The sequence below is a fragment of the Pygoscelis adeliae genome, unplaced genomic scaffold (genome assembly GCF_000699105.1).
Source record: "Pygoscelis adeliae isolate BGI_AS28 unplaced genomic scaffold, ASM69910v1 Scaffold54, whole genome shotgun sequence".
NCBI lineage: Eukaryota > Metazoa > Chordata > Aves > Sphenisciformes > Spheniscidae > Pygoscelis > Pygoscelis adeliae.
Genome location: NW_008824982.1, coordinates 2,869,572 through 2,885,596, shown reverse-complemented (window position 1 = coordinate 2,885,596; position 16,025 = coordinate 2,869,572). Strand labels below are relative to the sequence as shown.

The window sequence follows — 16,025 nt, the reverse complement described above, 5'->3', positions numbered from 1 at the left end:
TCCACTGATGTAGTCACTCCATCATAGAAGGCCACTAGGTTATTCAGGCAGGACTTGCCCTTGGTGAAGCCATGCTGGCTGTCTTGAATCAGCTCCCTGTCCTCCATGTGCCTTAGCATAGCTTCCAGGAGTATCTGTTCCATGATATTCCCAGGCACAGATGTGAGACTGACTGGTCTGTAGTTCCCCAGGTCTTCCTTTTTTCCCTTTTTAAAAATGGGGGTTATGTTTCCCCTTTTCCAGTCAGTGGGAACTTCACCGGACTGCCACAACATCTCAGATACCTTGGAAGTGATTTCCACCATTGTTGCTTGACAGCGTATGTGAAAATGTTCATGTTTCCTACCTAGTACCTTGTCGACATGCAACCAGAGCATAGAAAAAAAAAAAACAGCCTCATATGACCTGCTTTAACTGATGGTAATTAACTCCTTTGTTAGTACTATTGAACATCACAAGAAAAAATCTTTGCCTTTTCCTCATTTCTTTTAAGTATTAATTGTCAGTTACCTTAATAACAGGCAGTAACTCCCTGGCAACCATCTGACACTTGCTCATGTAATCTTTCAAAAAAATAGGGCAAAGAGTTAAAGCACTGTCTTTTTCCAGACACTTCTAGTAGTTCTCTGCCTTCTTGCTCTCCTTTTAACAATTGAAAATGTTACATGCAACTTTGCTTTACTACTAATAAAAGATTAGTGAACTGAAATGTTGTTACAACCTTTTAGCCCATTTCCAGACCATAAGGGTTTGAGGTCAAAGCTGCAATAACATGTTTGATCACTAAAACCTTCAGGTTTGAAACAATGAAACTATGTCCTGATCGCTAAACAAATAGAGCTGCCAAGACTCAAAATTTTTCTGCAAGTTTTTCTTAAATTGCAAGTCCTAGTTTTGACCAGGTCAGTCTGTCTACTTTTTGACATTTATCCTGGTGTACAATAGCTAGCAGAGCAAATTATTTCATTTCTCAGTCTAAAAGAGTCTCAGTCAAAAATCCCTTTCAGTTTAAAAACTATTTCCTGGTATATTCATACATTCCTGATTAAGAAAGAGAGTCCTCCTTTTTCCCCAGATACCTGGGATCAGTGAATTAGGTATAGTTTTCTCTTCACTCAAAACATAACTCAGAGCTGCTTCCATCATCTTATTTTTTTTCTCTTCCATGAGAAATATAAATACATGCTGATATTCAAAAAACTTCCTGAAAGTTTTTTTGGCTCATTTGGCTTTGAGTGATCAATGTGTTGGCAGTAGCTCCGTATGTATAGGGTGCAGAAATGAGAAGCAGAAGCAATTGCTGTCTGAAACTGTTTATGTTTTCTTCTGTGCAGCAGAGGAACAGAGCTGCTGCCAGTGCTTGGAAGAATCTACAGAAATAGTTGCGATAGACATTACACGTTGCTCTTATTCCTCTGACTTGCAGAAACTAGATGGCTGCTGGCACAGGGAGGTACTGCTGCCGTTGCTGACTGCTGTCATGGGAAACTGTTTGTCACCCTTTTGAGCTCCCTGGGGATCACAACCAATGGTTTAGAAACCCTTGCCCAATGACAAGCATGTGAAACTATGGTTTGTACTGCTCAGTCTGTACTCTTCACGGCACAGTTAAAATATTTTGCAGATGAAGTCCCATCTAATGGTGGCACATTGTAGAAGGGACAAATCTTACAGCAAACACCACCTCACTGCTGCATGAGATAGCCAAACAGAGGGGAAGCAGTGCAGATGGCTGGGGAAGCACTTGTACGACAATGGAAGATAGCGTGGAGATACCCAGACTAACAATGACTGAAATCTAGGCCAAGGCCCACCTAATAATAACATTTTCTATGACAGCTAACAAGCTGCTGACAGCTGCCGCAGGGTGCCTGCGCTGGCTGGAGTAATGATGAGTAAAGCTAAAGCTGAGAAACTGGAGAAAAGAAAGGGATAATAGCTCAACAGACCAAAGCTACATTAGTAAATATGTCTTATAACTTATTCTAAAGGTTACTGGCAAGTTTGGAAAAACTCCAATATGACAAGACTTGAAAATACCAAACTCATCATCAGGGCTTTAATTGTCAATTTGAGCATGAGTAAAAACAAAAATCACCTTGGTAGATAGTTAGTAACAAAACACAATAGATTAGGATGTGTATTATATAGAGGAAGCCAGGGTTGATAAGCTTTGGGCATTTATGCCAGTGTTTTACTACTTTGCTGCTTACCATACTAACCTAAAAAAGTTTGGATTGCTTTTAACAAGTGTACAAGAAACAAGTATGCAGGATATAATGCTGAAAGTAGCAATAATAATAAATATAAGTGCATATAATGGGAAAAGGCACATCTTTAGATGCTTTAAGGCTCCAATCCTTTTCTTTTTATGTTCACAATCATCACTTGAGTTTTGCTTTAGCCTGGGTGTAGACTGTCCCTTGGTGTTCCTGCTCTGGTTGGCTTGGGAAACATTATGTAGACTTTGTGATCTTCTGAACTATGTGCCATCAACACGTGCAGTTCTTGTATCCTTTCTTCTTCTGGTGTTCCCACTCCCAGACATTCCCGTTCATGCCTCATCCACACCAATCCTAAGATTTTTGCTAGACGTCTACAAGTTCTGGTCTCAAAAGCTTTTGAGTTTCTATGCAGTGGACCTTTATGGGGCTAATGTTTCATTTGGGATAAGAAAGGCAGCTCAGCTGATGTTAGGGGCCCTCTGCCCCTTTACTTCATTGCAAGTCACTCTCTAAGACTGGACAGTGAAGGCTGATCCCTGCCCAGGCTACAGGGGCAGGAAGGCTCTCATAGGACCTGTGAGACACAAAGTCCCAGCACAGGACCTTTAAGCTGAAGCAGGTTTTCTGTTCACCTGAAGCTTTTGTGGGGGTTGCAGTTTTGTAGAAGTGGGACAAAGCCAGTTTCCTGGTGGAAATTCCCTGTTGCTCTGATAAACACAGCAGAGCCCTGACAAATACTAGCAGAGCAAAGGATTTAAATGTTGCTGTCACCCAGCTGTCTGAATCTGAGGTTTTTGTTTCTGTGACATTGTCTTTTAAGAGAGATAATGTCAACATGCTTTGTTTTCTTTTCACCTTGCTCTGCTGCCTTTGTTGCTTTTTCTTCCTTCTTTTCAGGTACTGCTGCAAAACAAAGATAAGGTTTAAGTAAGATTTCTACTCAGAAGTGTTGCTCCAACAGACAAAGCTTTTCTTAAATGCTTACAGATTACTTTGAGGCAAATGATTTAAAAGATTTGCAACCATGAGACACCTTTTTCCCCCTGATATATGACTACATAATAAGTATTTTTTACCTATCTATCTTAAAAAGAAAAGAGGAAAAGCAAACAGGGAATTTTTTTCTTTCAGAAAATAAATAGCAGCATTGTCTTCTAGATCTCAGGTGCAACAGAGGCTAAACTGCAGTGCATATCACATAACGGAGGAGAAAGCAAAGCCAGCAGGTCTCTACTTTGCCACCCATGTAAGGGTTCCCCATGCGAGTGTGGTTTTCTGTTTGCGCCAGCAGAAACCTCCACTCTGCATCCCTAACACAGCAAAATACTTCCACATAGCCTAAATTTTAAGCGTGTAGTTAGTCTCAAAGAGCATAGTGGGCCACAGTTAGATTGTATGTTACAGACACCTAGCTTAGTCCTTGTGAATACTGTGATTTCTGCGTGCAAGAGGGAAGAGTGAACCAAACCCCTTGTGCAGCAGAGCTGCTAGACATTTACTGATGCCAGGGGAAGCAGCTGTAACAGCCCAGGTCAGGATGTCTGGACATATCCAACTGATTATTCGCAAGCGTTAGCTTGCACAGTTCCTAAATTGATTTGCACAGCTTGAGAGACAAGGGACAGAGATTATTTGTTCATGGCTCCACCCTAAGGATTAAATAATCTAAGAGGAGGAGGTGCAGGAAGGAATTCCTCCAGACTTTGCTCTCTTAGCAAACTTACATAAATATGGGTATCTTTTATAGTTTCTGACAATTTACATGGCAGGTTTGGCAATGTACAAGATTTCCTGTAGATTACTGAATATATTTAGGACAACATATATATTTTCTCATCTAATTGAATTATTCAGGGTAAAGTCTTGTAAATATGTAAACATATTTGTTTAGCTGTAAGTGGCACTGCCAACACTTCACTTTTGTAAAACCAAGCTTTTGTAGCCATAATTTATAACTATGATGCTGAATGAGAAGAGTTGCTTTAATTTAAAAGGTATCCTCTTACAGTGTTTGAGACAAAAAAAGCATCATTAAGAAAATAAGCTTCACTGTCATTGCCTAGTTTAAAAGTAGTACAAAGAATAAACAATCAGCATAAATGGCAGGACATAAAGCAGATGGTGAAAATTAATTTACATCAAATGACTGATAAGTATAGAAATGTCTTTGCAGCTACAGAGTTATCAGCACATAACATCCCCTCAGCTTGTTATTTCAACCTGTCAAGCACAGAAATAATTTCAACACGATGTTTTATTACAGCAAATCACAGTTGTAAATTAAGAGCTTGGCTTTTGGAGCCAAGGTAAATACTGAGGGTCATGTTCTGTTACCATTATTTATGCTGAGAAAATCAGGGAATTCAAAGGACCTGTGAAGTGCCTCCAGGTGTGCTCGCTGTTCTTGGAGGGATGTCCTGGTGGCCCCACTGGGGCTGGACTTGCAGCCCAGGCAGCAGGGAAGCCTTCTGAAGCTGCTGGGCATGATGGCCCAAGCAGGCCAGATGAGTTAGTAAGCTGTGGCCTGTCTGCAATGTCTGCAAGTGGGCCGGAGGCCAAAAGAAGGATCTTCTGTTCGCAGCAGGAAACCTTTCCTGAGGTTCAGTGAAATGTCAGGTATAGACAGATGAACTGCTTCACATTGAGTGGGATGGACCAACTCACACACATCAATCACTCCCTTGCCACTTGCTCTTGTTTATCTCAGGATGCTGTGGGGTGAGCGGGTGTTTGTGAGCAAGCTCCATGAAAACAGTGAAATATTGCACCTCTGCACCTCAGTTACCTCAGGTAACTTATTTTATTGAAGATAATCTTCAGTTTGCCTGAAAATCAAGTCTAGGCTGAAAGGATGACTGACTGGATCCACAGGAAAAAAAAAAGTGAGTACTTTGTTTCTATCCAAGTACCTAACTTTGCATTGGTGTTGCTGGACATAGAGAAAGCCAAAGAGGAGCAAAGTCCCTTCATATTTATTGTAGATCTCTGCTATTAACATCCATGTTACTCAGGCCCAGATCATCAGGGCTACTTAAATCAGCAATATACTAGATACCTACATGCCTAGATGAATCTGGGCATTGAACCCTGCCACTGAGCAAACCAATATCACAGTGCTTGAAAAAATTTTGCTGAAGTGGTCAGCATCTTGAAGAATAAGCTTATTTTAATATGGAAAAAAGGGTATGAAAAGGGGGACCAGAAACCACTTCCATATGCATTCCAAAATGTATTTTTAATGTCTAAAACTGCAAAAGCAGCTATGACAAGAGTAAAATGAATTCCTGAGAACTGTTGTTTCCTCCAAAGCATGTTTATCCTTTTTAGCTAAAACTAAAGCAGTTTTCGTTTGTTTAATTTCTGAAAACCAGAATACTAATGGAATAAAAATTAGAAGTATTTTCTGGATACTGAACTGCGGGGTAGAAGAGCAATACAGCTTTCTGAGAAGATCAGGTACTCAGAGTTATCACATTCTTGTGGTGGTGGTAGACCATGAGTGCAGTTACGATGAAGGAACCAGCCATCTTTGAGAAGTGTTGAGGCTGCTATTTAAAAATATCAACCAGTACTATTAATAGTATTCTGGCTATCAGTGTATTTAGTAATGCTACAATGCTTCTGTGAGTGAGTGTTTGTAAAGAAGAACTTGCTGAGACAGATCAGAGCTTTAGTAACTTTTGGGAACTGCCATGTAGCATCATCTGGACATGGCAGAGCAGTATCTGGAAGGACAAACAGGACATTGCATTATTCCCTTTGCTTTTTGAGAAGGGAGGTGTGAGCTACTTTGATGATGCTGAGAGGTCTTTTATCATCAAGGTTATAGGCGTCACTTTAAAAGTCTGTATACATAGAAAGCCTGCCCGCACAGAGGCGGTGTTTGGAAAAAGACTCCAAAGAAGGTTTTGTTTTGTTTGTATTAGAACAGGGACAATTTTTCTGAGTAGCTCAAGATTTCATCCCCTCCACTCAGCATTTTCAAAGTTATTGCCACTTTTGAGTGGCAGCCTGAAAGATGATCTCTTTGTAAAAAATGGTCCCATTGCAAGTGTTCCCGATTTGAAAAACTGATCCTTTAGCCATAAGACTTAAGTAACATGGATGTATTATAATTTTCTCCTCAGCAGAATATCAGTTGTTTAAAAAAAGAAAACAACAAAAAAAACCCCAGAAAACCAACCAAAACCACCAAAAAACCCTGCCTGAAATAATACAAAATAAAATGAATGCACATAAAAGCAAAAGCAGAAATTTGTCAGGAATACATATTTTCAGTAAATTCTAGTTAAAAAAAGTAGATGCAGTAAATGGAGTCTGGACTCCCCTTTCTATTTTGTCATTTCTCAGCAAAATTCTTGACAACTTGACATAATGTAGATCAAATGGATGGTTTTTATAATAATTGTTTCTCTGGTTCCATCATAAGCTCTTTGGAATCAAATGAGGAAGAGCTCGGCAGACACTGTTTTGTGCTGAAAGTAGCCAGGAGAGCAATTAATCAGTAAAATATGTCTCAATAGTTGTAGGCTACAATCAAATTTGTCAGAATATTTTTATCACAAAAGAGTCAGGTTGCATAACTAGCATCCATATCAGAAATATGCATTCCTAAATGTCACTGATTTTAAAGCTATTTTGAGATGTTTGCTCAGTGTGAAGGAAAGCTGAAAGAAATCATTCTGACTGGAGACAACAAACACTTCACTCACTGAACCCTCAGGTCAGAGGCAAGAGCTCCTCATCGTGACATCACTAATATCAAGAAATAATGAACCTAAGAAGTGTCTATTATGATTTAGGAACTGTTCTGTTACATGGAGAAACAAAAAAAAATTCCCTGCCATGGTGACATTACAGAACATTTTGTGAGAAAATGCAACAAAACTTCATATGAGCTTGATAGTTCATCAGAAGTACAAGCTAGTGGGAATGGCCCAGACCTCCTTCTATGCCAGCAGATTATTTTTTTCAGTTACCAAAGAAGAGAATTTCATCAAAAGCCTCACATTTTCAGAACAGGACTGTTTGTCTTCCATGAATATTCTTAAAAATTTTAAAATTTGCCAACAGCTACTGAATATTGGAAACCATATTGCACCCAGAGAGCTGCTAAGTCTAAATGGAGTGATAGCAGAAAAATGGGAAATAAGTAAATAAAGAACAGCAATAAAGAACAAATACAGATTGAAAACCAATGGTTTTGTTCAGACTTGGTGAAAGGTATAGCTATTAAAGACTACTAGAATTTCTGTCATCGTAAAAAATATATTTAGAAGAAAATAACAGCATTCCTTTGTGATTCTTACTAAGAGGCAAAAGGAACAGTTGTAACATTTTAATATAAATATCATTTTTCCCCTGGAGTACAGGCTATGTTTGAGTTTCAAAACTAGCAACATAAAGTTAAATTTAGATCACTTGTTAACAAGTAATTTTTCAGAAATTGACAATTACTCCAGAGCTAACATCACCTATTTCTGTTTAATAGGGATTGGTGACTGATTAAAACAACATTGTTATTTACTTAAATACTGGAGAATAATTTTGGGTTCAACGTTAGGCTAATTCTATGGTAAAACTAAGATGGCTGAGACCAATATTTTCAGTTGTGAGACTGCTTTTTTGGCGACAGAAAGAACAGAATGATTCTTGTTTTATATAACAGAAACCTACAATTTCTATTTATCCTTAATGAACTGTGAACTTCCTATAAAGTTTTTTCAGGTGATCCTTAATTCAATAACTTATAAGGAAGGGTTCACTTCCATCCTGCAAAATGTTGGAGACAGAATGAAGACCTATTACGTATACAAATGTTTACTTCTTATCTAAATAAATATGAAATATGGTATTCACTAGAAAGATTTGAGGCTACTCACAGCAATAAAGCATAGAGGTAAAAGCTCTGCTTTTTCAAAAACCCTGCTAATTCTGTTTGTAAACTTTACAAGTGAATGAAACAAAATAACTTTTAATAAAAGGGTAAATATAATCAGTGGAAATAACAATTTCAAAAGGTATATGACAACATTTCCCAGTAGTGGCCAAAGAAAACTTCAGGTTTGCAGAAAGGGACTTAATTCTGCAAGAAACAACTGCTTCACTTCTTTTCAGACCCTGACAGACACAGGCTTGGCAGAAATGGTTTCACAGATGTTGAAATGTTGACTTCATATGCATAGTACAGTTATAGAAGAAATAATAATGTATCAAAAAGATTTCTCAGAGGCTTCAAGCAATAGTGGAAAGCTTTGTTCAATCACCCGTAGCAGCAAGACTACCTTTATTTTCAGCTTTGGCTGTGTAGAATTTGCTAAAAATGTGAAAGCTTAACTCAACATACTTTTTTTTTTCCTTTAGGTTCTCTGTTTTGTCTGGTGGGAGTATAAAGAGAATAAATACCTAAATTACTCTGGTTTCTGTTTTGCTCAATACAATTAGCTGCAGAGCAATGATAGCATTATGAATTTAGCCCATGGAGCAGGGAACTTAAAAACATCCAATAAAGGGAATAACGTATCAGCTCTGATTTCCTTACATTAATCTCCACAGCTGTGATTCTGCAACCCTTCCTCATGCTCCAGAAGAGCACTCTACCGCCTTGCAATTCAGCCTGATTACTTGTGTCAATATTTACTGGTTAATGTGAGCGAGGCTTCAGAGATGAGCTCTAAAGTAAAAGAAGATGCTTGAATGATATCAGGGTATTAAAACCTGGAAATTCTCATTTCCCTGCCTTTGACTTGTGGTGGACAGCTTGGAGACCACAATTCACAAGTCTGAGCAGTTGATACATGCAGTCCCATTTGTTTGAAAGGGAATGTTTATAAAGCAAGGTGGTCATTGATATGAATAAACATGGACTGAGAGTGAAGTGCAGTTTGTAACTTGCCATCCCATTTTCCATTTGCGTCTAGGATACAACTGGCACCTGTAATGTTCTTGAAGGCAATTCGGAGCTAGTACCTTGCATTGTATATATGTAAAAAGTCAGACACTGGCACAAAGAATTAAATATTTGCTCAGCTCAAACTTATACCCTTGAGGTTTCTCACCCGTCCCAGTTCCCTGTGCCTTTAGGAAAGGAGCAACCTTTGGAGCAAGCACTGATGCTCCCACTCCTCCCACCTTCTCACATTGGCAATTCTTGTATGAAAGGAAGAAAAAAACTGTTTCACTGAACCTCCCTGTAAAACTTCCTGGACTCAGTAAAGAAAACAACTGTTCAATCACTGGGTTTGTGCTGCAGCTGGACTGGCAAAAAGAGGAATATTACTCTTTGTCTCATGACTCTATAGAAGATTGGTTACTTCTCCTTTCTGCCTTTCACAAAAACCTTATGGTTTGAGTTAGGGTTAGAAACTGAATTTGATATAGTTGAGAATTACAGTTTGTTAGTCTATGGACAGCTTGGGGAAAAGACACCTGTCTTCTAGAGGTGTTTTGAGGTGCTGCAAGGAAGGAGCCATTATAATTTAAAAGGTCCACTTTGTTTTATTAAAGTCACACCTGTCAGCAGTTTTGTCACAAGAAGCTTTTTCATTAACAGTAGAGTCAACGAGCATTCTTCCATTTCAATTTTAAAAACAAATAAAGTTACCCACCTTTTGACTTCAGAGTTTCCACAGATGCTGTAAAATAAAAGAAAACATTCCAGAAAACAAGTTTTGCGAATGCATAAAGAAATTAAGATTGTTCCTAACACCTCTTCCCTTGGTCAATATGCTACCTATCTATGCAGAGCAGGCGTTCATTTTTTTATGCAGAGGAAAACTGACACACATATATGCTGTTTGTTTGGATAGTCTCGTGGCAGATGACTAATTAACCTGCAGATTAAAAGCGATGGAAAACAAGGTCAATAGGTAAGTTATATATGGAGCTTCAATAGCTCCACTATTTTCAAGTAATGAGGATGAGAGAAGGAGTAAAAACAGGCACATACCAAACACAGGTGGAGGGTATGAGATAGAAATCTTTAAACAATTTCAGGAATTTGAGGAAGTTAATGATTTTTTTGTTTGTTTTTAGTTTATTGAAAACTCAAAGCACAGAACTCTTCTAGTGTTGATACAGGGGAAGATCCACTTTCAAAAGTCTTCCTTGAACATGTACTTTTTTCAGTTTAATTTGTTTATTATTCTTCATAATTGCATTAACTAAATCCAAATTAATTGAACTACCACATTTCTCTTTCCTCATTATTCACACCTTCATTCTGAAGCACTGTGACAGGTTTTTATGCAATAAAAAAGGACAGATTCATTTTTCTATAAATTGACTCTCTACTGCAGGTATTTTTTGCTCAGAATTTATATCTGAGAAAATAGAGTCATCTGATGAATGAGTCATCAAGCTTGGCTGTAAAAGGAGTTGAAAATCTTTACGTTTACGTACTGAAATAAAAAATTCTCACCCTCATTGTTCTTCTCAGCAATATTTGATCAGATCTCAGTTCCAGAAGACCAAATGGCTGCATGTCTGCTCCACAGCCATTCATTTGCTGAAGTATCTTTGATTAAACCAACAAATCTTTATCTCTGGCTTCACTTTTTTTGTCCCTTTACCTAATCCTGTCTCAACCTAAAATCAAACCAGATAAATGAGACTCTAAAACTTACTGGCTTTCACAGGTCTTACCATGTACTTTTACTCCTTTCTTTGCTGTTTTGGCTGTAAAAACAAACAAACAAAAATCAAATATTGACTTCTCACGTGAATTAATTTAAAATGTTAGGACAATTGAAAAGCAAGATAAAAAGGGGAGAATATTCACCAGTTTCCATAGTTTTTTCTTTCTTATGAGGTTCTGAAAAAGAAAAAAAACAAGTACATTTTTCTCTTGTAATATTTTGTTTAGTTGCCCTGGACAATCATTTTCACATTACTAGTGGCTGTTGGATGTGGCATATTCCTTTGGACTCTCAGCTCAGGTGAGCCCTTCCCTACTTTCCCGTATGTCAAAATAAAACCTTTATCGTTGTCATCGGTCTCTTCAAGTGGTTTTCACACTGCACAAACAGAATAAGATTAGCTGTTAATAATGGATGCCAATTTAACTCTTACAATAAGGTGTTAAAAGGAAACTCTAGCAACAATGCAGGTTAAAATATCTGCAGTTTTACTTCAGGGTGGTCTAAATGGAGGCCTGTGAACCAGCAGTATGTGCCTCTGGACATCTGTGATGCGGTCCTTGCCTTTCTTCCCAGATACTGGAGAATAAGCAGAGCATCTGGTCCAGCCACTGCCACTCTACAGCCATGGGGAAGGGGACGGGGTCCTGACCTCTTTTACATGAATACACAGCATGGGGGAAGCCATGGCCCACGCAACTAATCACCAAAACAGGATCTGGGACCTGAAGTTGAAAAGCTTCATCCACCTAAACCCTGTACCCTCTGGCAAACTATGACTGGGATTTACAAATTTTTAATGGTAGTTTCTGTAACAGCTCTTTCCATCTTGCCAGCATGTGCTTCAAAACCCCCTTAGAGAAGGAGTAAGTGGCCTACCAGAGGGAAGAAGGAGAGACTGAATGTGTCTCAGAAAGTGAGCATGATCTACCAGCCAGGGCTGACATTCACAGTAGCAAAAATATAGATAAGCTTTTGCTGTCTGGAGATGATGTCTGAAGATGTTTTTAACAGCATACGTAAAGGTTCTGGTGTGCAGGTTTAGATCCACACAGGCACATTACCTAAATTCAAGAGTATCTGAGCTGACTGATTGAAAAATAAAGGCAGTCTCTATTAAATACATCCACTTGCCCATGTTTGTTCCTTACCGGTATCTGATGATTATATTTTCTCCGTACTTATTATAGGATATATTTGTATTAATGCTGTAGTATATAGTTGAAGAATATTAATGTTTAAACAGTTTCCACTCTAGAATCAAGATATAAAGTTCCATGTTCAAAGTAATTCTGAATGTTGTGCCCTCACTAAAAGCAAGCTTATCCTTAAATTTGAGATATCCTTGAATTAAATAAGCAAAAAGGAACAAGAACTGCCAATAGAAAATTAAATATGTTCATCAATAACCTTAATATGAGTAATATCACATTAAATATTAATTCATAATCAATATTAATACTGAATGTACAGTGGACATCTAAAGGAGGTATATTCCATGCAGAGCTATGAAAATAATTGATATTAGAAAGGGCAGGCTGATCTGAAGTATGACCCCCCCACATGATTGCTAAGTTTTAAACAAAATACGTCATTGCTCCATACTCCCACTCCTAGTATTGAGCAACACATGTAGTACTATCTGAAATAAAATATTCATTTTTGACTGAGTTTTTAAATCTGAGGAGCCAGCTTATAAATATTTTAAAGCAAAATGTAGTTTCTAAAATAAAGTTTTGCTGAGTTCTTAAAAAAAAAAAAATTTCTGTTTTTACCAAATATATTGATGGAATTTCATCACAGTTTCATAAGCAATATTGTTCAGCCAAAATGTACACTTTAAAGCATCAAGACTAGTTGACTGAGATCAGGGACCCAGCTTTAATATTATTATATAAAGCACATTTTAATGTATTTATTATATAACATATATGTATTTAAAATATGATAGGTGCTTTATAGTCACATTGTAGATGAGGCATGAGATTCAGTGGAAATGGTCACGAAGCAGATTGATGTGGTCAAAGCAATGAGCCAGGAATGTGATTTTCTCAGCAATATGGAAAAGTGATGGAGCTAGAGAGTGAGTTGGCATTAAATAGTTTATTGCCTGACTAAATCTTATATTTTCTTGATGGCATAATGCCTTGGGTGGCAATACTGGTATAGGTCAAGGAGGAGAAAGACAGCACAAAGTGAGAGGACAGAAGTTTGGGACTCAGTAGTTTGACTGACTCAATAAGCTTAATCATAACAACAGCTGCAGCTTTGGTTTTGTGTAGCCCAAGTGCTCTTCAGAGTATCCAATTTCATATAGATATTTTAGGAGTCATTCTGCAAAATGAGAATTGCAATTGGTTTCATGAGGTTTTCTGTTTTGCGATTGCTCAGGACTGCTTCCTGGAAACTGAAGGAAATGTAATTATGACTTTAGTGGTTCTGAGGCAATTATTTTTCCCTCTCATTTTAAGATCTGTCAGCTCTCACGAGATCAGGGAACAGTATGACATTAACAACACTCAGCAAGTGTTTTTGCAAAGTATAATATTTTCCATTTATTTCGCTTTATTTCCTGTTTTTCAAAACTGCAAACATTAAGGAAGTTCTATAGAGCTTCTTTTATAATAGTTTTACTTCCAGAAGCATACGAAATAAAATCCTTTCCCAGGGAAAAAAAAAAAAAAAAAAAACATAGAATTTGACAATCAAACATTTCTGGTGAAATCTGACATGATATGAAATATCAGGTGGATTCCTGCTCTGATATTTTAATGGAATGAACTGAAACCTTTCGTTACATGAGCCATAAGCTTCAGGGAAGTTCAGACCTAGATCTTCCCTTTTTGTTACAGGTTATCATTGCTTGATCTCAATGTCTTTTTTTTTCTTTCCTTTTTTTTTTTTTTTGTTACTAGTGAGTAGTTAGTATGACACATGAAAGGATATTGCCAACTGTAGACACATTAGGCATTTGCCATGACATTTGTAATTCTTTTTATCTTTAACCATTTTTTGTATGTATATGAGACTATACAACATGATTTTATTCAAGAAACTTTTGCTGGTAATATATTATTTTCCTACCATGCATGGAACTGAGATTTGATTTAGTTTGACATTTCACCATCTTTATAAGCTCTGATGCTTTGAACAAATGGCTCTTCTTTTTTATGAAAATTGGCAAAGTTATGTGTAACATACCCATAAAACCATATAAATGTATGTTTTGTTTCATTACTAGTGACATACTCCTAGACACCCCTGTAGCAGACGGGAGATAGAGGAGAACCTGAACCTGCCTCTGCTGCTCTTCCCTGAAGTGCAAACAGTGCTGAAAAGCATCTAGGCTGGCACATTTGCTGTGGTGCACTTTAGTCTTTACTACCAGGATGGATAGTCACCAACTGTGACCCTCTGCCCCCTCTGCCATCCGCCAGGAGAGAACAATTGATATCCCATCTTAATTTGTATAGCTATGTGTGCACATATATGTGTGTGTGTGTGCGTGTGTGTTACCTCCCAATTCAGATAAAGCATTCATGTCCAAGAAGTGTTCAGAAAAATAAAAATGGTATATGGAATCACACAGATTGAGAAAAAGTTTAAATAAATGGCATTTCAAGTGGATTTGCTGTTCTGTGGTATGCATCACATGTTAAATAACCAACACCATTCTGTATACACTCAGTAGCTGCATAAAAATGGTGTTTTCTGTACTGTTGTTTAGTTTTTGCCACAAGTATTTCAATGAATCTAGTTTTATATTCATTAAAGCCTACTATTGTCATATTCCATCAGTGTCTTGAATACTTAAATCCTTGGAGAGTAGAAAGTTAGCCTGGTCTTACAGTCTTATAATCTTGGTTTTATAGGCTATATGCCTGTCATTTCCCTTCTCAGACCTTCATATCATGGTGGTTAATTAAAACCAAATGAGTCAGGGTAGTAAAGCTCTCCAAGATATCCTTTCATTAAGAATATTGTGAACATAAGCACCTAGAAACAGAAAAGGTCCCTTTAGTCACTCCTGTTGAAGGGAAAGTTTGCAATATGAGCTCAGTCACGTTATTAGACCTGAGATAATCCACATGAGAAAGTTTTGCATCAAACTAGATTTTTCCAGTTCTCCTGCTCCCAAGAAGTACTTGTTCTGCTATATTTGACTGCCCTTCTACTTACTGGATCGGTGTAGAAAAACTCACTGCCACCATACGCTTTGATTTCTAAAGATAATGGACTGGACAAATATATTTCTTTCTGGAATAAGAACACACCAAGGAAACCCATTACTTGGTGAGATTATGCCATGCATATACCTGGTCCTCTGTAAATGAACATCTTTTGAAGGGGGTAACAAACAGTTTTTCTGATGGATTTTTGTGAAGAAAAGGAAAGCATGAGACAGTTCTCTGTATCAGTATCTTTGTATTAGAAATCTGCTACTATGTTGGGAAATATTTGGGAAAAACATTGTGCAAAGAAAAGAAAGAAAAGAGACCTGGATGAAATGCAAATGCTTTCAGTCCAATCTATTGGGTCTGTAGCTTTTCTTCACAGGCAGAAAGCAATGGCATCAAAACTGAGAATGGAAGTCTCTACCACTGAGAAATGTCTCAGGATCCCTGAATAAAGTAGAAGCCACCAAAAGGATTTAAAGAATTTTCTGCAGAGGATTATGCTTTTATTCAAGCTTTGTATGTTGGAGGGTTATACTTTGGTGATTTTGCTTAACAAAATAAATAAATAAATAAATAATTGGGAGGCAGGAGATGGAGATGCTGCCTCATATCCAAACACTTGCTTTCACTAGTCGCCTTGGCCTCATTTTAATACAGCTCATTTCTTGTTTAAAACAGTTCATACAACATTCTGGATGCATGACTGAAACTCAGAGAGGAAGCTAGTATTAGGATAGACACCATCAAATTGGCCAAGGTCCCTAATTTTGGGTGAATGTGGTCAGTCCTCAGCAAAGGCAAGCTAGACACTTGTGTTTTCAAACCCTCCCACATCACCATATATAATTTTTGCTATAAAAGTCATTATGAAGCTGAACTGGTCATACCTTGGTAAACCTCTCCTTATGTTTTAAAGGAGTCAACAGGCTCTGCCTTTTCCTCAGAAGGTGTACACAACCAAAAAACCCATCTTGAAGTTAGAATAA

At 37.7% G+C, this 16,025-nt stretch overlaps 1 protein-coding gene across 1 annotated transcript in view; it reads right to left on the bottom strand.

Annotated features, from left to right (window-relative positions):
• Nucleotides 1-16,025, bottom strand: part of LOC103918340 (triadin-like) — a 126,677-nt gene that overhangs the window by 76,047 nt on the left and 34,605 nt on the right. The window contains exons 4-5 of the mRNA XM_009325644.1: nucleotides 9,833-9,859; nucleotides 3,081-3,128 (exon numbers count right to left, since the gene is read on the bottom strand). The gene's annotated coding sequence lies outside the window, so the exon portion shown is untranslated. The remainder of the gene's footprint in view (nucleotides 1-3,080; nucleotides 3,129-9,832; nucleotides 9,860-16,025) is intronic.